This window comes from Podarcis erhardii (genome assembly GCF_964252035.2).
Source record: "Podarcis erhardii genome assembly, chromosome: Z".
NCBI lineage: Eukaryota > Metazoa > Chordata > Lepidosauria > Squamata > Lacertidae > Podarcis > Podarcis erhardii.
The window spans coordinates 8836272-8863514 of record NC_138504.1 but is presented as its reverse complement, the minus strand read 5'-3'; the positions used below and the strand labels follow the sequence as shown (position 1 = coordinate 8863514).

At 42.1% G+C, this 27243-nt stretch overlaps 3 long non-coding RNA genes across 9 annotated transcripts in view; 1 reads left to right on the top strand and 2 right to left on the bottom strand.

The window, feature by feature from the left end:
* Positions 1–798: 798 nt before the first annotated feature.
* The window catches only part of LOC309334075, a 54332-nt gene continuing 27887 nt past the window's right edge, over positions 799–27243 (bottom strand). The window contains exon 3 of the long non-coding RNA XR_014152841.1: positions 799–2135. This is a non-coding gene — a long non-coding RNA (uncharacterized lncRNA). The remainder of the gene's footprint in view (positions 2136–27243) is intronic.
* On the bottom strand, positions 3728–26957 carry LOC309334071. Of its 2 annotated transcripts, XR_014152834.1 has the most exons (4): positions 26887–26955; positions 20272–20393; positions 12624–12717; positions 3728–4678 (listed from the first exon to the last, which is right to left on the bottom strand). It is a non-coding gene; the product is annotated as an uncharacterized lncRNA (long non-coding RNA). The 2 variants fall into 2 exon arrangements; XR_014152833.1 differs by lacking the exon at positions 20272–20393 and having other exon boundaries at positions 26887–26957.
* The window catches only part of LOC309334058, a 117334-nt gene continuing 115480 nt past the window's right edge, over positions 25390–27243 (top strand). For 4 of the 6 annotated variants that reach the window (XR_014152809.1, XR_014152810.1, XR_014152811.1 and 1 more), the window contains exon 1: positions 25390–25414. This is a non-coding gene — a long non-coding RNA (uncharacterized lncRNA). The remainder of the gene's footprint in view (positions 25415–27243) is intronic. The other 2 variants (XR_014152812.1, XR_014152813.1) reach the window with 2 other exon arrangements.

Here is a 27243-nt window from a genome sequence, read left to right as displayed (position 1 = left end):
TTTGTTTTTGCTCTTGTGTTTGTGTATTTTGGGTTTTTATCTTTTATTTTTATGATGTGGACCATCCTGAAATCTTCAGATAAAGATGATGATGATGCCATCAATATTTGAAACTTCTCCACAACGAGATTTGAACAGATTTCTATGCTGTTTTGTATCCCTCTCATTCAAAGACCAAACTACAAATGGCACTAAAATGTCTCACTGGAAGTTCCCTCTCCTCTAAACAGCCACTGCAAGGGGTAATCATGACCAGAGCCACAGTATGTAAAGTGGGGGGGGGGCTGTCCACACATTTCAGAAGCTCTGGTTCTGATTATAATTGCACCCACCCACCCCAGCTGCTATTTGTTGCAGGATAGATGGACCCATTATCTGAGACCTCAGGGTATAGAGTGGTATATATTATTATTATTATTATTATTATTATTATTATTATTATTATTCCCATTATAAGCAACGGGAGCATCTCTCTATGCCAAATAGCAGCTAGACTGTCTGGTCTGTGGTGTGTGAGGAAAGTGTTAACCTCCTATGTGCAAATACACACTATTTGGAATGAACTATTTGGAATAAAAGGGACGCGGGTGGCGCTGTGGATTAAACCACTGAGCCTAGGACTTGCTGATCAGAAGGTTGGCGGTTCGAATCCCCGCAATGGGGTGAGCTCCCATTGCTCGGTCCCTGCTCCTGCCAACCTAGCGGTTTGAAAGCACATCAAAGTGAAAGTAGATAAATAGGTACCACTCCAGCAGGAAGGTAAACGGTGTTTCCGTGCACTGCTCTGGTTCTCCAGAAGCGGCTTAGTCATGCTAGCCACATGACCCGGAAGCTGTACGCCGGCTCCCTCGGCCAATAAAGCAAGATGAGCGCCGCAACCCCAGAGTCAGCCACGACTGGACCTAATGGTCAGGGGTCCCTTTACCTTTATTTGGAATAAAAGAACAAAAAAAGGATGCAACTTCCAGGGATGCATTTAGTGTCACGTCCAATGTGGCCCACAGAGGAATGCTGAGTGGAGTTCTGCAACTAGAAATCCATAGGTCCAATCTGGCTCTGCTCTCATGAACACTTAGTTAATGGCTAGGGAAGAACCAGTGTGCTGCAGTAGCCCAAGTTATGTGTATTGGGGCAAACATAAATAACTCTTAATTTGACATGTATGCTTACGGCATTTGATCAGGAATGAAACCTGTTTTGCAGCAGGAAACTTTGCAGCAGGAAACATAAATTGGCCTCAGGTTAAGGAACGATTATTGCCCCCACTCCAGTACCTAACTTGAATCCCTCTTCTAGAATCTTAAATAAAATCATAAGACCATGGGTAGAATAAGCTCACGTTCAAATGTGGGGGCATATGAATTGCTGTTGAAATGCTTCCTGATGTTTCTGCAAATGTGGGTTAAGCAAAGACTCCCCCCTCTTTCAAATTTAGTAACGAATAAACAAAACCGTCAGTTGTTTTTTGAACGAATGTTACATTTTATTCTTTCAAAAATGCAACAAGAGTGCTGGCATTGTGCCAAGAATTTAAAGTCCCCTTAAGGAAATTGCTCAGTTTTCCTGTCGCTTGCAAAAGAGATGCAAAAGGTTATGTTTATTTAGGATGAAGATGGACTTGTCAAGTCACTGTGTGGTATGATCCTCATGGAAATGCTAATGCATTAAGTCTAAAACGTTTCTGCACTATCAACAGCTTCCATTCCACTCACCCCCTGGAGAACATAAATTGACAATAAATGATTGACATTCATAAATGTGCCTTCAAGCGGATTGGGGATAATTAGTAAAGCATGTGGATAACCACTCACAGAAGCCAATTGTGGCAAATCCACAAAATAAGGAACTTCTAATGCACATCAAGAGTGGCTTAGTTGTCTGAATCCTTCTTTTCAAAGGTTTCATGTGGGTTTGATTTACCTCACCACATTCAAGCTGAACATCCTTCCCACTCTCCCACACAAGACCTCTATGTCTTGACTTTCCGGGACCAAAACAGGAATGAAATAGCATTCCTGATATTTCACATGTTAGCAGTCTGAATGTTTCCAAAGACACCATATTTTCCACATGTCAAAGTCCGGGAATTTAGAGGCACTTTTAGATTGCCTATACTGCAAAAACTCCCAGGGTTTCTGAAAAGAAAAATATGCATAGTTATGGGGGTTCCCCCTTCAATTTGACTAGGGAAGTCAGCAATGAAGGTGGTGGATATTGAAATATTTAAAATGAGAACAGCAGCAACATTGTTGGCCTTGAAAAATTTGGGATTAGAAGATTGAGGAAGAATATAACCAATTAAACTCTCCTTCCTATCTGATCTTCATTAGCTGCGAAACATTACTCAAACCCCTCAGCCTCTTCGCTGGCTGCAATCCTTAATGAATTTACTCTCCCTGAAGCAATCTTCCTGACTTCAACTGAGTTAACCTGGATCGAGTGGTCTGTGGATTTGTAGGCTGTTCCTATCTTTATGCTACCCCACCCAAAAGAAACAAGAAACGGATGTTGGCTTATTTCATGGGTGGATGTTCTGTATTATTTTATTAATACAATCATGGCAAGTTTGCAATGGCCTTTGGCTGGAACAATAAACTTATGAACTAGAAAAAATAAAAACCCTTAAATTAGGGGGAAAGTAGAAGTAAGGGGTTTCAAGGATAACTCCCACAGTATAATGTTTTATGAATGACAATGCTTTATGTTATCTGTCATGGGTATATTCAGTGTTAATGATACACCACATCTGGGATGTCAAAATGTATTAGAGCAATGAAGGAAAATGTAAACTAAACCCCACTGTCTTTAGAGTGGGAAAAGGTATCTAGGGTAGTACAGAGATAGCAGAAGCCCTCATGAATGAGTAATAAGTGTTTTAAGCTGGCAGCAAGAAACATACCTTATGCTGATAGCAAAGAATTGCAACCAAACCTTCTGGTGTTAATTAGGACAAAAGAGTGTTACCCGCTGCAGAAATTGGTGATAAAATGCTCTGATTTTATTTACTGTGGCGTGCTATGTGCTAAAAATTAAGTATATCAGTGACAGTAGTAAAAAAATAAGTAACATGACAACATCAAAATGGGCTGTTCAATGATAAATGTGTTTCTCTTGAAAGGTTTTAAATGCAACAAAAATTTCAGAGAAAGAAGCCAAAGGTAAGCATTTCCAAGTCCAATTGAATTCAGTAGAAAAAAACCTATGTGCACAAGTAACATTCGCACTGAGACCAATGGGACTTAGATATGCTTAAAATCATGCCCATTATTTCCAACTTTTAGATCCCATTTTTAGATAAGTGTGTTTTGCACATACAAATACTAAAGGCTCATCCACACTTACCTTTCCTCCACTCTTCAAAGGCACGGCACATGATTTGAGGCTTCATGTCCAAGCACCCCCCTTTGAAGGTGACCCAGAAACTACAACTAATCCAGAATGTGGCAGCTAGACTGGTGACTGGGAGTAGCTGCCAAGACCACATAACACTGGTCTTGAAAGACTTACATTGGCTCCCAGTATGTTTCTGAACACAGTTCAAAGTGTTGGTGCTGATCTTTAAAGCCCTAAGCGGCCTTGGCCCAGTATAGCCGCTCTGAGCCCGGCCATGGCTGGGGAGGGTGGGGTATAAATAAAAAAGTATTATTATTATTATACCTGAAGGAGCGTCTCCACCTCCATCGTTCAGCCCGGACAGTGAGGTCCAGCTCCGAGGGCCTTCTGGCGGTTTCCTCACTGCGAGAAGCCAAGTTACAGGGAACAGGGCAGAGGGCCTTCTCAGTAATGGCGCCCGCCCTGTGGAACGCCCTCACAACAGATGTCAAGGAAATAAACAACTATCTGACTTTTAGAAGACATCTGAAGGCAGCCTATCTAGGGAAATTTTAAATGACTGATCTTTTAATGTACTTTTAATATTTTGTTGGAAGCCGCCCAGAGTGGCTGGGGAAGCCCAGCAAGATGGGCAGGGTATAAATAATAAATTCTCATTCTCAGTGCTCTCCTTGCAAAACCCCCCTCTTTAAGGCTCAGTTGGAGCAATCAGCAATCTGTGGAAAACGCAGACTGACATTTGCTGTGATTCAACATTAAAGAGCGGGTTTTCGTGGGGAAAGCTTGGGACAAAGCAAGCAAACAAAAACCTTGGAAATAAAAGGCAAAAGGTATGTGTGGATAAGCCCCAAATCCCCACCTTAAGTAGACAAATTTCAATTTTCTATAAAGATCTAGTTTATAGAAGTAAGAGGATCAACTAGTAAAGCTCATTATGGCAGGTGGAGGAAGACAGAAGGACCTGTTTAGTTAAATATATTATTGTAGGGAATGCACTAAATGGATCTGTGGCCCATGCAGATAGCATTGCCTGCATTTTCCATTCAACTTGATGATGTTCCGCACAAGAAAATTAATGTGACCAAGAGATGGAATTGAGGAATTGGCCTTTGCAGACAGTGCTAGGACATTTGTTGGCTGCATTCTCTCCCTCAAAGTCCTTTTGTACTTCATAAAACTCACACCCACATCACCAAAGGCCCTTGCACATTATTCTGGAATTGGCATTTATAAGCTTTCTTAGGAAACGGGGTGATTTTCAGTTTGATGTTCCTAGAAATTATTTGTACTGATGAGGCGAATCCAAATGATCCATTTTTAATCAAGGGATTCCTGGAGTGAAGTACTGTGGTGAGAAGAACCAAAACAGATTGGTCTTTAGCCTTAATTAACATGACAGTCTCTCTCTCTCTCTCTCTCTCTCTCTCTCTCTCTCTCTCTAAAAATGCTAAAGTCAGGCATTTAGGAAGAATTAGGAGCCTGGATACCCTCTGTAAATGCTTTCTGAGCAGAGTTCAAATGGGTTTTTTCCCCTTATACAAAGCTAGCAAATCTTCTTTCTTTCCTGGGCTGTCTTTGTTCCTAACATTGTGGCCACTGTGGAAGGTCATCACACCTCCTGGCCATATCAAGTAGAGAGCAGTGGAGGGTCTGAAAAACACCAGGGCACTTGTTAGTTAAGAACTCTTGAGTCTCTAATGAAGTACTAAAAAGTTAATCACTGAAAAGGTGGCCTCCTAGGAGGATGAGAATATTTGGTTAAAAAGCAAAGCTTGGGCTGGAGGAAGGAGCAAATGCATCTGTTTGTTTTATTAAGGACTGCAGAGAACATACTAGAGAGTTTAACTTAAAATATGCACAGCAACATGCCGTGACTGAATTCACTGCTGTCTGACAACACAGACAATGCTCTAGATATGCAAAGTATTATATTTAAAATTATAGTTGCACTGCACATCAAAGGGGGGAATGTTTTGTTCTTTGTTGCAACCAAAACAAAAAACAAAAACCCATCCACCCCACCCCACCCTCACATTCCTGAGCTCTAAATTGAAAGTAATTTAATAGTCATATTTAAATGCATGAACATTATTTATAATGGGTTTCTGAAAAGCAGTTTTGCTGAACAAATGACAATAAAACAGTGCCTGAAACAAATTTACCTACCATACCTATTATCAGTAAGCAGCTTATATTTTATGGAAGGATTATTTCACAACTAGGACAAGGCTTTCAGAACAGGGTTAGAAACACCAAACAGTTTCGAACACAAAGAATTACAAGTGCATCTCAAAGTACCAGTGTGCCATGGAAAAGAAACACTTAATTTACTATCGAACATTTCAGCAGTCAGTGTAATCTGTTTGAGTCACTCTTACCAGGGATGACACATCTTCCACCCCCCACCCCACCCCCTTTAGAGCAAAATATGGGCTGGAATACATTGCTTCTTGCTCAGTAGGAAGAAGTAATTCTGACATCATGTTTACCCCAGCAACCTCTTACAAAAAAACAATTCATGCCCTCAGTAATTCCTTCAGAATGGAAACCAGTCAGTTAAGGGTGTCAACCTGTAAACTATTTTTATGTACCGATAACAGTGCTGTACATGCTTTTACATGGCTTACAATAAAGGGGCCCATTCAGGGAAGATTTCTAAGTTGGTGTGTGTGTGTGTGTGTGTGTGTGTCCTGCTTTACTTGGCAAGTATGTTTATTGCAGTTAGTCTGGTGTTCCACTGTTGTTTCCTATTACATTTCACTTTTAATTTGCATACCACCTTTTTATATTACTATACACAAGGAGGTTTACAAGCGGAAATGATGATGATGATGATGAATATAACATGTGGAAAGGAGATCCACTTCTCCTAACACTTAGTGATATGAAGGATGCATGTGCTGGGGAACTGTGGCTCCCTGGCACATATCCATTACGCGTTAGGAGACATGTGTCTCATTCCTACACTTTTAAGTATTTTACTGCAGCAGAGGCGGATTTACGGGAGCATAACTGGTTCAGTCACACAGGGTACAGAGACTTGGGGGTGCTGCAACTATTACACAGCATGGAAGGCAAGAGGCGGGGTTGTTGTTGTTTTTGCCAAATTCTGGCATCACACAGGGTGTCACTGAAATTTGAGACCTCAAGGTCTGCCACCAACTGCAGCCTACACTAGTTTAGCCACAGCAAACATTGTTTCTGTGTAAAGTAGTCAAAGGGCCAGAGACAACAAGCACAGGTTCCACTTACCAGGAAATTGTTAAAAATATTATCTTTGCAGTAGCTTCCTCCACACAGTCTTCCATGCTACTGAGCAAAACAGCAGAGGAAAGGCAGAATAGAACATGTACACCAATAACACACTATCACTTCTTTGGATTACATCACAAATGCAAAGTTCACAAAGACCCACATCTGGAATGTGGACTGTTTGGGGCTCTATATGAGTGTCCTGCATCTTCTGCAACTGGCTGTGCCCCATCAGAAACCTCAAACAGAAACACTTTACTACCACCTGAGATGAGAATGGCAATAGCCTGTTTACACCGGACCTTAGATTTATTTTAATGTGACCTTCCCCCATAGCTAATCTAAATACTTTGGGTCAGTGTTTCCCAAACTTGGGTCTCCAGCTGTTATTGGACTATGACTCCCATCATCCCTGACCACTGGTCCTGCTAGCTAGGGATGATGGGAGCTGTAGTCTACACACAGCTGGAGACCCAAGTTTGGGAAACACTGCTATAGACCTAATATTTAGCATAGAAAAATGCTGTCCACTGAAACATGCTGGTTTCTTTTTAACTTAGTTGCCATTCAAGCAGCATCTGTTGTTTAACTGTAGTTTTATTGTGCTTCTATTTTTTTGCAGAAAAAAGTCAAATGCAGCAGTTTGACTTCACCCCTGAGATGCACTCTACTGTCTCTCAAGACAGATGGATGGCAACAACATTTTGTGTGTGTGTGTGTGTGTGTGTGTGTGTACCTCGTTATTTCATTTGAAGGGAAGTATAATTTTAAGTAATAAACATTACTAAAAACAGCAACAATAATTAATAACATGCTGTACTGGGGTTAGTTTGCAGAGTCAGCTCCTGATCATCAAATGCTGATAAACCAGGTGTTGAGAATATATGCATATGAGCCAGCCCAGTAAGGGTTTTATGTGTGGGTTCAAATATTTATTCCTATGAGTGTGTGTGCTTCACATTCCCCACCCCACCCAGTCTTATATGCACTGAATTAACAACACTGATTTCAGTGGCTCTTAGGGCTCATCTGCACTTTCATTTGTCTCACTGCTTTCCCCCCAGGAAAACCCATTGTTTAGCACTGAATCAGAAAGTGTGGCAATTGGGTTTTCTTTGGATTGCAGTTTGTTCTGATTTAGTGCTAAAGAGTGGGTTTTCCAGGGGAAAGTGGCAGGGCAGAGGCAAAACCACTTGGACCTGTCCCTAGAAAGCATGGGACAAACAGAAGACCACTCTGAGGGTGCAGAAGAGTGCAGCTTGACTTAGGTAAACTCCATTTTAAGAAATGTTGGTTGCAATATAAATTTCCGGGGCAGAAACAGAAGATTTATAACAAAAGCATACATTCATAAACTCTTGATTTGGCGCCAAAAAATAAAATAAAAATCTTGTATAAACAAGGCAAACTCTTTCAGTTGCCAGATACAGTACAAGGTTTTACCCGGAACATCCAAATGGAGAAATCTCTCCTAGCTTGGTTCCGGCTGGGTCCTTCAAGAAGATACAGCTGCTGTATGAAGGGTAAAGCTGAAAGATGAGTGGCTCTAGTGCTTGCTTACTCAGAAACACTTTAAAGCTCAGAACAGGGGAATCTCTTTTAATAGCAGGGTTCACTTGATTTGATTGCTTACAGTGAATTTTGTAAAATATGTAGGAAAGGCAACATCTGGTTTGGTTTATATCAGCTGTTTACATAGAAGACACTGGAAGCTACCACCTGAAAAAATATTATAATCCTCATTCAAAGGGAACTTGTCTCAGAGTACTATAGGACACATCAGAATCTGCAATTAGCCAGCTTTTCACCTCTGGGTGCTGCTACACTTGGGAATAAATAAAAACACGAATCCTTTAAGAACAGCTCAAATGTAATTTTTGTTTTAGGAAAACATACATAGAACTATTCTGAAAAGCGATGGGTCTCTTTTATACTTGTCTTTCCTGATTCATCCTCTATCTTTCATTTGCAGTTGATCTCTGATTAAACAATCACCAGGCTATCGTGGTTAGGAAGACTACTGCAACAGTGCATTGCTAAAAACTGAGCAAGCATAAAAAGCAGGTAGTAGTCCTTTGTGCCAATTTTTAAATCCATTGATCTCTTTGATAAATCAGAACTAAAACAGAAAGACAAAGGTGATGTTTTCTAGGAATGATAAAGTCAGAAATCAACGTTCTAAGGTTACAGTCCTAAGCACATGTTAAGTAAGTCCAAGGAAGTGAGTTGAACTTCTAAGTAAACATGGATTGGATTGAGTTTTAAGAGGTGGCTTTGCACAAGTCCAATTGCCAAGGGTAACATGATGAGTATGGGGGTAACATGAAGGAAGTGGCAATCGCTTCCTGCACTGTCTTGAAAATCTGAAGAGAGAGTGTGTGGCGAAAATAAAGGGCTTACAATGTGGCTGAATTCATACTGAAAAAATGCTGTATTGAAAACAATATGCCGTTTTTAGGGACACGGATGGTGCTGTGGGTTAAACCACAGAACCTAGGACTTGCCGATCAGAAGGTCGGCGGTTCGAATCCCCGCGATGGGGTGAGCTCCCGTTGCTTGGTCCCTGCTCCTGCCAACCTAGTAGTTCGAAAGCACGTCAAGTGCAAGTAGGTAAATAGGTACCGCTCCGGCGGGAAGGTAAACGGCGTTTCCGTGCGCTGCTCTGTATCACCAGAAGTGGCTTAGTCATGCTGGCCACATGACCTGGAAGCTGTACGCTGGCTCCCTCGGCCAATAAAGAGAGATGAGCGCTGCAACCCCAGAGTTGGTAACGACTGGACCTAATGGTCAGGGGTCCCTTTACCTAACTTTTATGCCGTTTCTACTTGTGATTTTTGATCTGCAGGGACTCATTCACATGTGCAAATCCTCTGAAGTCTACAGTCATGTGATTATCACTTATGTCAGAATGGTCTCTGTCCAGTTACAGGCATCACCTACTCTCGGTTTTTAAGGAGTGGCCACATGCCTAGTAGTTGTCTGCTTCCACTTCATTTTCAAAAAAAGGCCCTCTGAGTTCCCTTCATCTTTACTGTCTGTTAAATGCTGTCCTTTGAAGTGGGTGGGGGATTTTGAGAAGCCACAGATGAAATGCAGTACAGTTTCAATTCCAAATCCTGGCTTAAAACAAACACCCTCTTAATTGCTTGCAGTGCATTTGCTGGCTGGGATTCCGGGGGGTTTTCCCAGCCAATTCTTCAAGCAAACTACAAAACTACACAGAATGCCAGTGAAATTGTGAAAGCTGTTTACCCTGCATTTCTGAAGATGGAGCAATGCTAAAATCAGTGCTCAACATCTTCTAAAGCTGGGATCTCCAATGTGGCACCCATGGGCGCCCTGAGACAGCCACCTTCCCATTTTCCTTCTGTTAAATTAGTAGTCTATGGTCTTCACAACTGTTTCTTGGATTTCCAAATGTGGTCCTGGGCTTAAAATGACTGAGAACCTCTGTTCTAAAATTCTCAAGTTTTAAAGCACTAAACAGGCTATGACAGGATTCCAGAAAATGTGCAAGAACCCATAAAAGAAAAGAAACTTCTGCCCTCAATTTCATAATGAAAAGTCTGTTTTGTGGACTTTTTGGCTGACCTGATCCTCTTCTATGGCATTTGGAGAACCAGTGCAATAACTTTATTTCCAAATTCTTTCAAAACCTCAACGCAGATATGTCTTTAACAGCTTTCACTTGTGTTTGTAGGAGGCAGGGTGGAGTATTTGTGGAAGGTGAAAGAAAACCATAGTCAGAAGTATTTATGTGAGATTGGTAAGGAACCGTCAAATAAATCCCAGGATCAGGTTGTTACCATGCAAACACATATTCTCCCAGTCTTCTCTTTCATATAAATCCCAGGATCAGGATGCAAACACATGTTCTCCCAGACTTGTTTTAAGGTCCAGCCTTTGTTTTTGTACTTGCACTTATATTTGCTTCCCACTGATGTATGATTTCCTTCTATAGGGTACTAATGTTCCTGCTCTCCTGTTTTGTTACAGACGTGTGGTGGTTTGATGTCGACTTTATATTTTCTGTTTGTTCTCCATACAACCGAAAACAAAATAAAAAAATGTTTTTAAAAATATTCAGGAAAATACAAATGTACTTCTTTTGGCTGTGAAAAACAAACAAACAAACAAACAAGTTTCCTTCAACTTTGCAGCCTATTAAATGTATTTCCTTTTAAGTGGGAACATGACATGATGATACTTTGGTTAGAGTGGGTTCCTTAAAATGATGACTCACAGAGGTACATTTAAAGCGCTTGAGAATCAATTCTTTTCGTAAGCTCTTAAGCATTATTTCAAGCATGAAATGCACTGGTTAACTAGCAAGTAGTAGTGAAGGCATATCCATGTAATAGATGCCATAATATTTTCCTTTCAAAAGCCCAGCCCTTGACTGAGTTGGAAAACCCCAGTGTTGGGTGTTAACGATGATGCTGAACATGGCATGCAGCACTATTATATGCTACCAGGAGGAAATATCTTCTGCAGCTGTTGCATGAAGAGGAGGTACCCAGACTCAGCAATGGGTTAGTGAATGTTGCTGCCACTACAGCAGGGGTGGGGGACATTTTTCAGCCAAAGGACCATCCCTTTCTGGCCTACCTTCTTAGTGCCACACGTGTCAGTGGTAGGTGGGACCAGAGGGAAAACTGGGTAGAGAATAAATGTCAGGGTGGGTGCCTGGAGCAGGTTGGAAGCAACTCAGACTGTGTCAGTGAAGTTAATGAGCTTTATTCAAAGAAACAAAACAGCTCAGGAGGGCAGGCTGAGTGAGCACAGCAACTCTTCCCAGTAGACGTCTCATGGAGGTACTCAAATGATAAGTGCAGGTTCCGGATTGGTTCACTCGGGGAGAGGCGGTCCTTCAGGTATTGTGGTCCTGAGCCATTCAACGCTTCATAGGTCAAAACCTGCACTTTGAATTGTGCCCAGACACTAATTGGCAGCCAGTGCAGTCAGGCTAGGATTGGCATTATACACTCAAACTATCTTGCCGCAGTAGTGGAGCCAACTTGAATAAAATATTCAAGTGTGTATGTGTGTGTGCAGGTAAGTCCTGCCCCATATAACTGATTGACCCTGGCATCTAGGAGTTGGCTCCTATGTGCCACAAGTGAGTAAACTGGCCACCAAATTCTGCACCAGGCAAAGTTTCTTAACTGTCTTCAGAGACAGTCTTATGTATAACATTGAAATATGTATAGCATTGCAATAATCTAATCTAGAGGTTACCAGAGCACAGATAACAGTATTTAGGCTATCTCTGTCCAGATAGGGATGCTGTTGGGCCAGCAGCCAAAGCTGATGGAAGCCATGCTACCAAGGCCACCTGAGCCCCAAGGGATAGCAATGAATACAGAATAACCCCTAAGCTGCATATACACAGACTACAAACAGTGCATTTTTTCTTTTAGGTAAAAACACAGTCAGCTGACAGTGATATCAGTCATTCATCTGCATGCTGAAGAATGCATACAATGCCATTGGGATATAATAATATTAGTAAACACATATTGCATCCTGCGAACAGATATGAGGGTTGTGCAGCAGCTCTGTGTATACCTAACATTATGAAACAAATTGGAGTGATTTGGGGAGAGGTTCTGACTATTCTGAGCCAGATCGCACAGTTGACAAGTTATCTTGAGTCAGATCAAAGACTGAGTGGCTCTGTAGCCTCAGCTGCCCACAAAATGTGCAACCATTTGTTTTTGTTTTCCAAAACACAACAAACCAACTGAGGAAACACCCAGAACTTGAGAGGGAAAGTGGTGGTGGGATCTTTCATCTTGAAAGACTGGTTTAGCTTTTCATCACAGTGAATTATTTCCCAAGGGCATTCCAATCACATTGATTTGGGGCAAGGGATTTAAAACTGTGCTTTAGTTTAGTCTATCATAGTATCCCCCAAAATTCATGGGAGGCAGAACCCCACCCCCACCCCTTGAGGTAACAGGGCCCTTGCCAGGAGTTTAATTCCCAATGCAACTCCGCCGCCTCCCCCCCCCCCCCGTGATTCTTATTGTACTCACTCCAAAACAGTAGTCTTCTCTTGGGAGAGAACCATTTTAACTATCCTTCTAAAATCTGCCAGGCTTCATCCCATGTCTGCAAATGCATCCAATTCTGGCAGAAAAAGAAAAAGGTGCCCTACATGAAAATCCTGGGATGTATCCACCTACAATTTGGTAAGTTAAATCCACTTTAGAAAAGCTGCTATGCCTGCAAATTCCATCCACTCTGTGAAAAAGAAAAAAGTTATAGCCACTTTAGATTTCCTGTTGTAGTGAATAGGGTGTATGGGATGAGAACTTCATTTTTAACAGATCCGATTTGGTATCAAATAACAAGTCAAATCGAAAAGATACATGTGGCTTCCAAACAAGTCATGCTGCTTCCCAACATGATAGATACAAATCAAATCTTGTGCCTGGTGCACATCCCCAACAGATACCGTATTGTTCGCTCTATGGGACACACTTTTCCCCCTCCAAAAATGGAGGGGAAATGTGTGTGCATCCTATGGAGCGAATGCAGGCTTTCGCTGAAGCCTGGAGAGCGAGAGGGGCCAGTGCGCACCGACCCCTCTCACTCTCCAGGCTTCAGGAAGCTATCCGCAAGCCTTCTGAGCGCGGCGGGAGTTCAGGAGGGAGGTTCAGGAGGGAGGTTATCCAGGCTTGGTGGTGTTCCAGCAACTCTTTTAATACTCTTTTGGTACGATATGCATAGCAATAACTTAACAAATCTGGGTTTCCTGGATCATACTTCATTCAAAAAATGTCAAACTAAATGACTTTCATATTCTTTAAATTTCTATGGGTTGCAGATAGCCTTGGTTCAGATAAATTGAATTCTACTGTAATCCCCGAGTACTTAAAGGATTTTGAACATTATCTTGATAATTATTTTGTCTTCTTTTTACTCATTTACTGACTTATATAGGATTTATAGTATTTTTTACTGTGAGAGCTTCCCCTGCAAATAAGCAATCCCATTGAGACTTCATATATTACTGTTTTGGAGCATCTTTCTTGCTATGGTAATATTTCCTAAATTGCTTTTGAACACAGTAAAGAATTCAAATGCTAAGTTCTCAAGGCATTAAGGATCAGCTGGTGCCTCCTGCAAAACTCTTGACAAAATCCCATTAAGGAAGGAGGGAGGGAATTCTGCTGATACAATTCATCATACTGTGCATTTATCTAATTCTTTTCCCCTCAGTGCTCATTATGAATTTTAGTAGTGAGACAGACATTTCACTTCTAAATATTTCAGTGATGTCAACAGCTTATTGGTTCTTCATATTCTCAAGCTGAGATCCACCACAGACCAAACATCTGTCAACCCAAAGGAATTGGGTTTGGAGGTACTGCAGTATCTCCCCCACCCCCCTTTAAACATGGTATCTGAAAACAGAAAAACCATAATCCTGAACCTATCTTGCCAATGAACAGAAAGGTTGAGAATAGTATGCACTGATCAGTCGACTATGCAAGTCAAAACTTGCCCCAGGTCCTATTTGCAAGAAAAAATGTAGAGGATGATGATGATGATGATGATGATGATGATGATTTAATATCAATGCACACATCACAGTGGCCACGTTATCCATGTCCAGGAAAGGGTCAGTTGATGCACCAGCTGATGATAGGCATTTTTTTTACCATAGAGGCCATAAGGGCCTCCATGGATAAATATGGTTTCAAGAACATCCTACACTTTCAGAGGGAGTGCAACCATATCTAGAACAGGCAGACCTGGGAATCATTTACCCATAGTGAAGCAGGACTCAGCTTCAATGTATTGATCCTCATCTACTCCACCACTGTATCCAGTCATGTGTTCAGCTTATGCATGGCCTCCCCTGACTCAAATTTAATGGAAAAGTAGAGCTGTAGACATGTAGTCCCCTGATGCTATTCTCTGGTAACGGTCATGCAAGAAGGAGCAGAACCACTGTAAAACAGTGCCTCCAACTCCCAACAGAAATGCTCCATTGACTATGGTCAATGGTGTCAAAAGCCACTGAGATATCCAATGGTAGCAGTAGGGTTGCACTCCTCCTGTCTCTCCCTTGAATGAGCTCTTATGTCAGGGTGAACACGGCTGAATTTATGCCCAACACATGCCTGAAAATGGCAGGAATGCCTGGAATGGTTCCTGGTAATCTGTTTCCTCCAATAGTGACTTTAGGTGAACTGCCGCTGTCTGCTTGAGCCCCTTACTCAAAAAGGTGGTATTAGACACTGGACGATAGTTATCAACACCTCAGGGTCTAGGGAGGATTTTTCCAGAAGGGGGCATAGTACTTCCTCATTCAAGACAGTTAGGACAACCCAGCACCAAAATTATGTGTTAACCATCACCTGGACTTCCCCTGACTAGATCCTCCCCACTTGCCAGCTTGAATGGACAAGCCAGGATAGGCAAGGGTCAAGAGGTGGAATGGACACTTTGAAGCACAATGTCAACATCCTACGGCCTCAATAGCTGGAACAGATCCCACAGAACTGGATAAGTCAGGATAAGACAGAAAGCTCACCAGCAGTGGCTACCATTTGCCTTCTCCATGTGCAAATCAGCACATGCTGCTGCTGCACATAAACTAGGTGACCTATACATGGGAGTGCTGGTGCAAACTGAAAGGGGCAGTATGCACATAACTGCATAAAAGCTCTCATTGCCATGCAGAATGCAGGCAAAGGAGAACAGGCTCACATGTCTCTCAATGCAGAAAAGAAAGTGTATCTTCTCATATGTATTGTGCATGATTCTCACCAGCGCCACATCTGGTTGAATGTGGCCATCTCTGATTGAGGCCAAAGTAATTTGTCCAAGGTCACAAAGTACATTTACAGCAGTGCACTGAACTGAACATTGCACCTCCAGATTTCAGTGTAATGCTTCAAACCTTCATGATTTTTAACAAAGTAGTACCTTAATGCCATTGACCCCCCCAAAAAAATTTTAAAATGACAATGACAAGATCTCAAACATGATTGGAAGTCAATTCCAATGAGCTTAGTTGGGATTTAATCATAGGAAAGCACTTAAGTGTAGTAACTCATCTCAGAGTACATAACAGAAATGGTGAATCTAAGCAGCATGGATGCAACAGTACCTAGATATGGCACTAGAAGGGAACTTATTTTAAGGTCACATTCTTATGTGTATCTACTTAGGAGTAAGTTCCATAGTATTTTCTAAGGTTTACTTCTAAGTAATCATGCACAGAACTGGGCTGCATGCTTTCTAAACAAATAACAGGATATAAGAATAATACAAAAGTAACAATGGTTGCAGCATAAATTTATGCCTCAGTCAAATCAAGACCGCTTGACCCTGTCTCATTGGAATAACTTACTGATATATACATCTTATCAGTCTGACAGATCTGAGCTACAAAGCCAGGTAGGTGTGGATTAAATAATCTTAAATCACAGTGTTCAGTTAAGTGAGCTGCAGACTGCAAGTGAGGCTTCTTAAAGCATTTACCTGTTCGGTGGTGTGCAGCTATAATGAGGACAGGTAAGAACTTTCAAAGTTCTGAAGATAATTGGCTTTGCTACTAAAGGGTTCCAAAATCAAAATTATCTCTCATTTCTGAAAGGATAAGGATCAAAACGATCCTTAATGGTGACAACAGAAAAAAATCAAAGCGCTTGGATTTTTTTTGTTATTGCTAAAAATAAAGTAATAAATTACAGAAAATCAACAATATGCTATTGTATAATTCTTAATAGGGAGAATTCCACTATTCCATCAAGGGCCTCTTCAAATTTCCTTCAGTTGGCATTTCCTTCATTTAGTTCTTTTATGCAATGGGTGCACTGACCCCCAATCTGCAGAGACATTTGGGAATATAAAAAGATAATTTCACATCCACTGTTTCCCCTTAGCTGTAACAAATTAGCTACATTTTATACTTTTGTCCTGCTCTTTTTATGAGCATGGAGAGTTTAAACAGAAAGCATTCACAGTACATAGATTAATTAGATGTTTCATTTAGGGGGGGGGAGGAAAATGAGCTGCAGAGTATAATATAAAACACAGCAGGCTTTGACTTTCTGCCTGAAAGCGGTTTTAAAGAAATAATAATAATTAAGAGGGAAATGAACAGCACATGGTATTCTATGCATAAATCAGAGATATTAAAGGCAAATATTTGCTTTTAGATTATGAAGAACTGAGATTTAGCCATAAAAAAGGACTTGAGATGTTAATTTAGCTAAACATGAGCTCTAATCAGTCATTCGTCCTGCGTCTTATTCCATGGCCACGTGTAACAAAAATCAGAGGCAATAGTATTATAACTCAACCTTTCACTGCAAGATGGAATTGGGAAACGTCTCCCCCTCCTTATCTCCGAATCCCTTTGCACACCTCTAAGCCCCATCGCACATTTAGAAGAAGCAGTTAGAGAGCTGTATGGAATGCAATAAATTAATCTGGACTTAGTGGGTGGATAAAAGGTTCAGATGGGGTTTGTTATAGACCTGGATAATGTGAATAAAGAGGAAAATGGAATCTTGCATGAACATAACGGGAAAGCAAACAGAGGCAGTGAGGTGGCGATGGCAGCTTTTTGTATTTTAAATACTGGTATTTAAACAGCAAAAATCCAACTTCAATCATCTGAGTGCAAACAAATATTGAAATACTGCTGCCCTGACTTCAGAGACCCAACAAATAAGAAGTTGTGTCCTCGGACAGTGATACACAGTGGGCCCAAGAGCATCAACATGGGAAAGTGGTTTTCTTGGGGGGGGGGGGCGGAATTCCGAACCAATTCCAGGCAGCTACAAATTCAAATGTCTCACACTACAGCAATTAAATCAAGAATGAGTTCAAGGTTTAAATAAGAGAATATGAATTAGTTTAGAACTATCCCCAAGGCATTGTAACCAGTGTACAAGACAGCTACTGATAAAGTGCGACTGGAATTCAGCTGTCATGGAATGTGGGAGTCAAATATGGGACTGGCTCCCTCCAATGCAGCATTCCAAATGGCCTATTTTTATGTGGTGACATCATAGCAGACAATTCAGGATGCACCAAGAAGTCTGCTAAATGAAAAGCTGAGGATTTTTTGTTTAAAAAAGTATATGTTGTGTAGTCAGGCAGTCAGAACTTTTAGATTAAACTAGCTAGTCTTATTTGTTCACCACATTTGTCCTCCTTCTTCCAAGAGATAGCATTTGTTATTGTTGTTGTTGTTTAGTCGTTTAGTCATGTCCGACTCTTCGTGACCCCCTGGACCAGAGCACGCCAGGCACTCCTGTCTTCCACTCCCTCCCACAGTTTGGTCAAACTCATGCTGGTAGCTTCGAGAACACTGTCCAACCATCTTGTCCTCTGTTGTTCCCTTCTCCTTGTGCCCTCCATCTTTCCCAACATCAGGGTCTTTTCCAGGGAGTCTTCTCTTCTCATGAGGTGGCCAAAGTCTTGGAGTCACATGTATGAGATAGCATACATGGGAGTAATTCCAATTAATCCAGAAACCAGCAGCTAGACTGGTGACTGGGTGTGGCCGCCGGGACCATATAAAACCGGTCCTGAGAGACCTGCATTGGCTCCCAGTACGTTTCTGAGCACAGTTCAAAGTGCTGGTGCTGACTTTTAAAGCCCTAAACAGCCTCAACCCAGTATACCTGAAGGAGCATCTCCACCCCCATCGTTCAGCCCGGACACTGAGATCCAGCGCCGAGGGCCTTCTGACAGTTCCCTCACTGCGAGAAGCGAAGTTACAGGGGATCAGGCAGAGGGCCTTCTTGGTAGTGGTGCCTGCCCTGTGGAACGTCCTCCCAGCAGATGTCAAGGAAATAAGCCACTATCCTACCTTTAAAAGACATCTGAAGGCAGCCCTGTAGGCAGGGAAGTTTTTAATGTTCAATGCTGTATTGTGTTTTAATATTTGGTTGGGCAGTGGCGTAGCGTGGGGGGTGCCAGGGGTGCCGGCCGCACCGGGCGCAACTTGGGCGGGGGCGCACTCGCACTAGCAGCTCTCTGCCCCTACTAAAATCCACTGGTTAGGGAGCCCGCGCTCGCTCGGCTTGGCGAGGAGGTCGCAGAAGGGGGAGAGCAAAGCCTTCTGCCGCTGGCAAAAAAAGGAGAGGAAGCCGGGCGGGCGGGCGGGCTGGCTGGCTGGCGGGGGTCTGGCTGCGCCTGCTGCTGCCGTTGCCGCTGCTGCCGGGCTTTGACAGCTTGGCGAAGCGGAGGGAGAGGTAATTGCGTCTCTCTTTCCACTGGCCGCCTGGGTAGTGAGCCGAGCGGAGCAGGGAGTCTGGCGAGGGGGCGGGAAGAGACTTTCCCCCCTTTTTCCCACCTCGCCTGGTCAAAAAGGAGAGCGGAGTCTCCTCAGGGTGCCCTCAGGCAGGGCAGGGCAAGGCAAGCAGAGCGAGGAGGAGAGAGAGGGGAAGGGGGGGGGAGCAGCCAGGAAACGACGCGGTGTGGAGGGGGAATCAATTAAGGAGAGAAGCCTCGCTGCTGCTGCTGCTTGGGAGAGTAAATTACTGTACTTGCCTTGCCCCGGGTTAGGGGGCGCAAATTATTTGCCTTGCCCCGGGTTGGGGGGCGCAAATTACTTGCCTTGCCCCGGGTGCTGATAACCCACGCTACGCCGCTGTGGTTGGGAGCCACCCAGACTGCCTGGAGAAACCCAGCCTGATGGGTGGGGTATAAATAATAAATAATTATACAGTGGTACCTCGGGTTAAGTACTTAATTCGTTCCGAGTCTTGGACTTGTGAACCAAACCCTGTGGCTTGGTTCACATGTAACATTAAACTATTGATTTAAACAAACTGGAGTTTAATGTGAGCAAGCAGCATGTTCGTACACCCTCCGAAACCATAGTCTGGTTACAGGGAACCAGGCAGAGGGCTTTTTCGGTAGTCACACCAGCCCTGCGGAACAGCTATGTTATTTTTAAAAGACACCTAAGGCAGCCATGCTCAGGTAAGTTTTTAGTGTGCGATGTTATATTGTGCTTTTACTATTTTTTGTTGGGAGCTGCCCAGATTGGCTGGGGCAACCCAGTCAGATGGGCAGCATATAAATGATTAAAGTCGTAATAAAATACTTATCTATCTATCTATCTATCTATCTATCTATCTATGAAACACCAGTCAATCAGGTGTTCCCTGCTGCAGGCACCTGTTATATTTAAACACACATTCAAATATAGCAAAGTCACTCCCCCCCCCCCCTTGCATGTAGGATATGGGTACACACTAAAAACATAACATAATAACCAGAAGTACATAAAAAAAGGATTCATTAGCAGCGAAATCAAATTAATGTTTCCCAGTCTGCAGAAGATAGCAGCGAGGAACATAAGAGGTCAGCTGCTATCAGCTCTCTGTACAATACTCTAGATGGCTTCAGAACCCCAGAGATGCTAAGTAAGTTGGACAGTTTAAAATGACTCCAGGACATGGAGGCAGAGTTCACTTGGAAGTCATGAAATTTCACTGCATCTATGATGGCTGCTTTGCGGCATTATAAGAACAAACACTCACAGCACTCACATCAGCAAGCAACTTTGAGACACTGTTCTACCTTCTGTACTTAGCTAAGCTCTTATATTTTTAAACAGCAAGAGAGGGAGAAAGAGGAACCATCAACATGCATTTTTTAAATATGTTCTTTTCTGCAGTTCCAATGCTGAAATCACATTACCTCAAAACTAATAAATGCTTTTCGAAATCTGCCAGAGCAGGAACAGTATTTCTTAGGATTCGTGGCTTCCAGTGCAAAGGGGAGGAGTCCACTTCCTGTGTGGTCAAGTGTTGTTCCATCTCCTAAGCAGGAGTGGAGAGAAGAGCAAGAAGCAGTAGGTTCTTCCATGGTGTTCCTTTTGCAAGAGAACTTCCCAAAACATTGTGTCCAATGCATTTTCTGGGGGATCTAGTACATTGGTACCTTGGGTTACATACACTTCAGGTTACATATGCTTCAGGTTACAGACTCCGCTAACCCAGAAACAGTAGAACTTTGCTTCAGGATGAGAACAGAAATCATGCTCTGGTGACACAGTGGCAGCGGGAGGTGCCATTAGCTAAAGTGGTGCTTCAGGTTAAGAATAGTTTTGGGTTAAGAACGGACCTCCGGAATGAATTAAGTATGTAACCAGAGGTCCCACTGTAGTTACTATGTCTTACAAGATGGTGTCACATGCTAGGTCATCTCAAGATGGGATTTTACAATAACTGGGAGGTGCCCATAAAACTCTCACATCTGTCAGAAGACATTTTACTTTCCATTTTTATTGGAGCCACTTACACTGTTAAAACTTCAGTCTATCTGGGTCGTTGTTTTTGTGCTATACAGTGGTACCTCGGGTTACATACGCTTCAGGTTACATATGCTTCAGGTTACATACGCTTCAGGTTACACACTCCACTAACCCAGAAATAGTACCTCGGGTTAAGAACTTTGCTTCAGGATGAGAACAGAAATCGCACAGCAGTGGCGCAGCAGCAGCAGGAGGCCCCATTAGCTAAAGTGGTGCTTCAGGTTAAGAACAGTTTCAGGTTAAGAACAGACCTCTGGAACAAATTAAGTACTTAACCCAAGGTACCACTGTATATGTATGCAAGCATATGCACATATAATGCAGAGATAATGAGTGACCCGTGAGCTTTGCAGCTATGCATGGTCCCCCCCCCCATCTCTCTCTTTCATTAGATTTTAAAAAATATTTGCACAGAGGTTTCCATTGCTTTTTTAAAAAATGCTGACAATCCACACAATAAATTTATTACAGAGATAAATCTGCCGACAATATTTTTTATTATTCTTATTACACTCTGTATGCCGCCCTTCTTCCAAACACAAAATACATAATAAAAGCAAGAACCAAAACAAAAACTAACCAACAGCTCAGCTGGTTAGAGCATGGTACTGATAACGCCAAGGTTGCAGATTTGATCCCTGTATGGAACGGCTGCCTATTCCTGCATTGCAGGGGGTTGGACTAGATGATCCTTAGTGTCCCTTCCAACTCTACAAGTCTGTGATTCAATAACACCTCTCCCATTTTATCCTTTTGTACCAGCAGGGACATAGTTGGGTGTCACATGGCTAATTTGGTAAGCCAATGATCATGGTTTGTTGGTCCTGCCTTGCACTGGGAGATCAGCAAAATGAAAGTGATATTTCCATTCATGCTAAATGATATAACATGCCAACAGGGCCACTACATCTCTCAGCTTTTACTTTGGATGCAAAAGTCCACAGAATATTAAGTGATTATCTTGCTAAATCCTCTTTAATTATTATCCAAAGCATTCATAGGGCTTGTTTTGTGCCAAATGACCATTATCTTAAATTTTAATTTATGTAATGTTCCTAGGCTTAAGAAAATAATTGTGTGATATAAAACAGGACTGACTCTCTTTAAAACACACACACACACACACACACACACACACTCTCTCTCTTCTGTAATTGAGCTGAGCATACTAGTTCCAGCCTTTTCACAACATAATCTGATATGGGACTTTATTTTCTCAAGGGACTCCCTTGATCGTCTCTTTATAGACATTCAGTCTCTGCAAATATGCTTGTGGTTTCTTTATCAGTAATAGTATTAGGCATGAATGCTTTGGTATACAGTATAATGGGAAATTAAAAGGACTCTCTGTATATACATTTTAGTACAATGGGAAGAAAATGAACAAACATTATAAAGGACTCTGCAAGCAGAAAACACTGTCTAAAGGTTTATCTTGCTTTTCTTTTTTAAAGAAACTGGTAATTGAATATATTTAGACTATTTTGTTTCCTTTTTCACCCATTTGAACTTTGCTACTCAATATCTGACTCTCGGTGTTGCCATGGGGAAGATTGTAATGCCATGAATTCAGGGAAGTAAATTTGTATGTGTAGTTGTTTAATTTGACAAAACCATTAACATAAATTAACTCCTTTTATAGTAGATTCTCTTCTGAAACAACTAGATACAGACACATGCATACACATACACAGGATCTCTCTCTTGGCAAGACTGTTTCCAGGATTTTGGAAAATGGGCTCTCTTTGCCGGTGAATGTAGATGGACAGACAGCACATGAACCAAGTGAGTGCTCAAAGGTACTTCTCCCCATCCACCCCTTTCCAGAAAACACTCTCTCTATTCTTTAACCTACCTCCTTACTCCTCTAAGAAATCCAAATTTGGGATGCGGAGGAAACAAAGGTATTCTCACTTTTTGCTGGGAAACTTGAAACTTTTTGAGAGTTCAATGCTAAATCAGAATAACGGCACAGTCAGATCAATGCATACTCCAAGAATCTCTGGCGCTTGCCCAACCCAACTGATTTCTAGTGCAGTTAATTAGATATCACACCAGTTGAATGTTTCCTGTTTTAGGGAAAACCACCACATTTCCCATTTTGCAAATGCAAATGAATGGATCTTTAGTCTTAACTATAACTGAACCTCCAGCAGCAACCAAAAGGTTGCACTAGAAGATCCTCAAGGTCCTTTCCAGCTCTACGATTCTATGATTCTATGAAACTCATTTTCCAAGTGTGGATCCTTATGAAACCAAAACCCAGCACCATCCACCCACAAGAGGGAGGTTATCAGTGTTGGAGAAGCAAACCCCTGGCTTAGCATTATAGATAAACTGGGGGTTGTGATTTGTTTTGCCCTAAGCAAATTTTGATAAGGTTTGTTGCTATTTTACTGATAACAGTTTATTTGGAGCAAAATAAACCATATTGCTTCATTCATAATAAGGGTTGTGGTTTGTTTTGTCCACATGATAAACTATGGTTTACTGTAACATGCAAACTGTGGCACTGTGTGGAAAAGTACCATATTTTTCCTTGTATAGTACTGTATTTTTCTGCCCACGTGTATATTTTTGGGGACTACAAATTAGGAAAATGGGGGGAGATTGCCCAGAGTTGTTGAGTTTTTTTGGGGAGGGGGGATGAAGGAAATTGCTCACTCGAATTAACTACACTGCCACTCGCACACCCAATCATCACTAGCCCTTGGCGCAGCCACTGATAACACGCCCAAAAGCCTCTGACAATCTCCGGCTCACGTCCCCCCTATGCACTATCGATGTATAAGACGACCCCCCCAATTTTAAACATAATTATTTTATTAAACAAACCTCGTATTATACGCAGAAAAGTACAGTCCTATCCTGTTTCTTCCCTGATCTCAGCTTCTGCTACTAACAAATGTTTTCATTGAGCAAACCCCTCCTTCAATGTATTTGAATAGGAAGTAAATCAGATCTTTCTCTCTCTCTCTCTCTCTCTCTCACACACACACACACACACACAGAGAGAGAGAGAGTATGAGGCTATGCACACAAAGTAGTTTAAAGAAGATTTTATACATCTCATATGCACATGTTCTTTGCATGTTCCACATGATGTTGTCCTCATCCCAGGGTCAGCCCACAATTTCCTCCTCAGAATTTAATTATGATTTTCTAGATTTCCTGGATAATGCCATAAGGGGGGAAATCCAACATAAAATCACATGGATGTACTGAACATAAAATCATGTGGATGTACTGAAGCATATTGTGTGAATGGTTTTGTTTTGTTTTTACAGCTGTGGTGATGTTTTGCTGGGTGCCGTCTATTACTACACCCCCTCCTTCCATTGGCAAGGAGTACCTTGGTGGGCTGCTGATGGAGCCAGGAACAAGAGACGCACTCACACAAACACACGTTTGTAACCTGCTGCTCTGTGCAGGTCTGGTATATTGGAAAACCTGTATCGGGGTGGGGGGGTGGGAAGTGGCCACATGCACAGCTAAGCAAATAACTGCACGAATGTGCACAACTGACTTCGGGTTTCCGGAACTCAAGGTGAGTGGGGAATTATTATTTGAGTAGAGGTGACAACACCCAGTCAAATGCATCCCATCAAGCACTGCCCACTAGTGTACATGAGAAACATTTGAGTTCAACTGAAAACAATCATGTGAAGATGAACATGCACAAAACCACACATAGATGAATTGGATCTGTGTAACCCGGGTGCAAGTAGATAAATAGGGACCACTTACCAGCGGGAAGGTAAACGGCGTTTCCGTGTGCGGCTCTGGCTCGCCAGAGCAGCAATGTCACGCTGGCCACGTGACCCGGAAGTGTCTCCAGACAGCGCTGGCCCCCGGCCTCTTGAGTGAGATGGGCGCACCAACCCCAGAGTCTGGCAAGACTGGCCCGTACGGGCAGGGGTACCTTTACCTTTACCTTTAACCTACATGCACATTAGCATGCTGTTGCGTACACAAGTGAAGTATATCAGATAAAATGCAGTGGCAATGAATAAACCAGGATAGAATCAATATGAGATTATGCGTTGCAGTCAATCTAATACTACCCAGAGAAGCCCCACTGAAATTAATGGACGTGACTAATTTAGGTCCATTAATTTCCATGTGTTGTTTTTAAAATGCAGCTCTTGGGTAGAACTTTGTAATGCTGTATTTAAATTGTTGCAACGCATCCTTGGATCTTCTGGTGCAGGGCAGGTAAGAAATCAAATTCATGTTACCATTATTAATCATAATACTAATAAGGGTAAATTGGATACAGCCCTATGTCTGCTAACCCTGTGGAGCTGAATGATTTGTTTTGATGGATTAACTGTAGAATAGAAGAGGAGCACTTCTAAGCAGCACTGAAAAGACAGAATGCAGAGACTGCCTGTTCTTTGCTACAGTCACATGTTAATCTCATATTTGGCTGATGGCCGTGTGTTGTGCCACCCTGTTCTATATTTTGCATGCTGATTGGCTTGTTATTCACTTCTCCCCCAGTTGGAAGCCAGAGCAACTGACGAGGTAAGAGCTGGAAAACAATTACAGTCTATCGAAACAGCCACATTGGTGCTGCGTGTGTTGCAATACTTTATATAATTTATTGGCCATTACTACATTTGCCGGCATTTTTTTTATTTTCTTTTTTAACAAGATCAACATTACGCATTTCTATGAGGACATTTGGGAGGAGACTGGAAACAAGGCTCCAAGAAGGCCTGCTTTAAAGAGTACTACATTTATTTGGTCCACAGTGAAGTCTTGGCTTGGTGCTGCTACTAGGTCTCAGCACACTCTGTACATCTATGAGGCAAAAGGACAGATTTGATTGAACTAACTAGTTAAGGTGCTACAAACTTTGCAAACTTGCATATTTGCAAGACAACAGGGGATCAGTAGTTGTGTTGTTTTTAAAATGCTGCTAGTGAGTCTTCCAAAATGATGGCTACCAAGCCTGAGCTGCCGTTCTCAACACAGAGGCTGCGAGAAAGCACTGTGTAAATTAGATTAAGTAGGGGATTAGGTTACGGTTCTCTCCCAGAGCCTGAAAATCTAACAAGATCTATTTTTATTCTCATCTCTTTTCCTTGAACAAGATAGCATGGCAAGACAGCAGGGCCAATTTGCTCAGTGGAAAGGCACAAACTGACATAGAGAGAATTGTATATTCATTCTCTCACTAGGGCAGAGTTGTGGACTCTACAGTTTGCACTGGTCTTGTGAGCTGGACTTTGTGCCAATGTTGCAGCTCCCAGTTTCTGAGTTCTTACACCACTTTTGATATTTGAGACCTCAGCATGGCACTGAGATAAATAGCAAACTGATGGGAAAGTCACCAGAGGGTGATCTTTTAGGAGACAGTGGTAGCCAGGGGTGTGCCTGTTGGACTACAGCTTGCATTGGATCTAGCCAATGTGGCTAATGGCTAGGGCTGATGGGACATGGTCCACAAAATCTTGATGGCACTGTTTTACAAGAAGTGTCCATTCTTTTGGATGCTCTGATACAGATAAATGGAGAGATTAAAACATACCAAGTGGGTGAATGAGCAGGTGAGTTGCAAACATGTTCACACATGGATAGTCACCACATCCCAAAAAGTCACCATATGGCTGTTTCACTATTCCAGCGAACAAAAGCTGGGAAATATTGCAGACTGATTATGTGTACATGATACAGGGCCACCTAAGCAGCTGTTAGGGATTGATGTGGTGTTAAAAGGGCTGAGGAAAGCCTACCACAGAGATTACAAAAGCTAAGATTAGCACCGCTGCCTTAAGAAACAGTCACACTTTTGAATCTATTTTGCTCTGAGATTCTGGTCTACAGTACCCTTTTTACTTTAGTTTACTCACTGTAAAAAAAATATTGCTTGTTATGAAAAAGAGTTAAGATGCTATAAAACACACTTCCTAATGTACACTAGTCTTTGTTGCCTTCCAGATGTTTTGGACTACAACTCTCATCAGCCTGAGTTGAAACAAGCCAAGCCCTACCTTGCGGGGAGTCCTCAATCATAGCTTTGTCTGAATTCACTCATTGGCAACACGTCCCCAACCTTCCCTGTGAAAGTAAGATGAGACTAAAATCATGCTGTGGTAGAACAATGATTAAAAGGAAAAATGAGATTCTGAAGCTCATTTTTCTGTAGAGTAAGTGCTCTGTAATACACATCCAGACAGGGGTACTGATACCCAACGCAATGGAAATGTCTGTTAGAGTGGCTCCTAACTGCTTATCCATTTAAAAAATTAACATTTAGATTAAAATTTAATTTTTCTCCAAAACCAATCCAGTGCTGCTAAGGTCAGGTTAGCTAGCAAATCTAATTATTTTAGAAATGCAGCCAACTG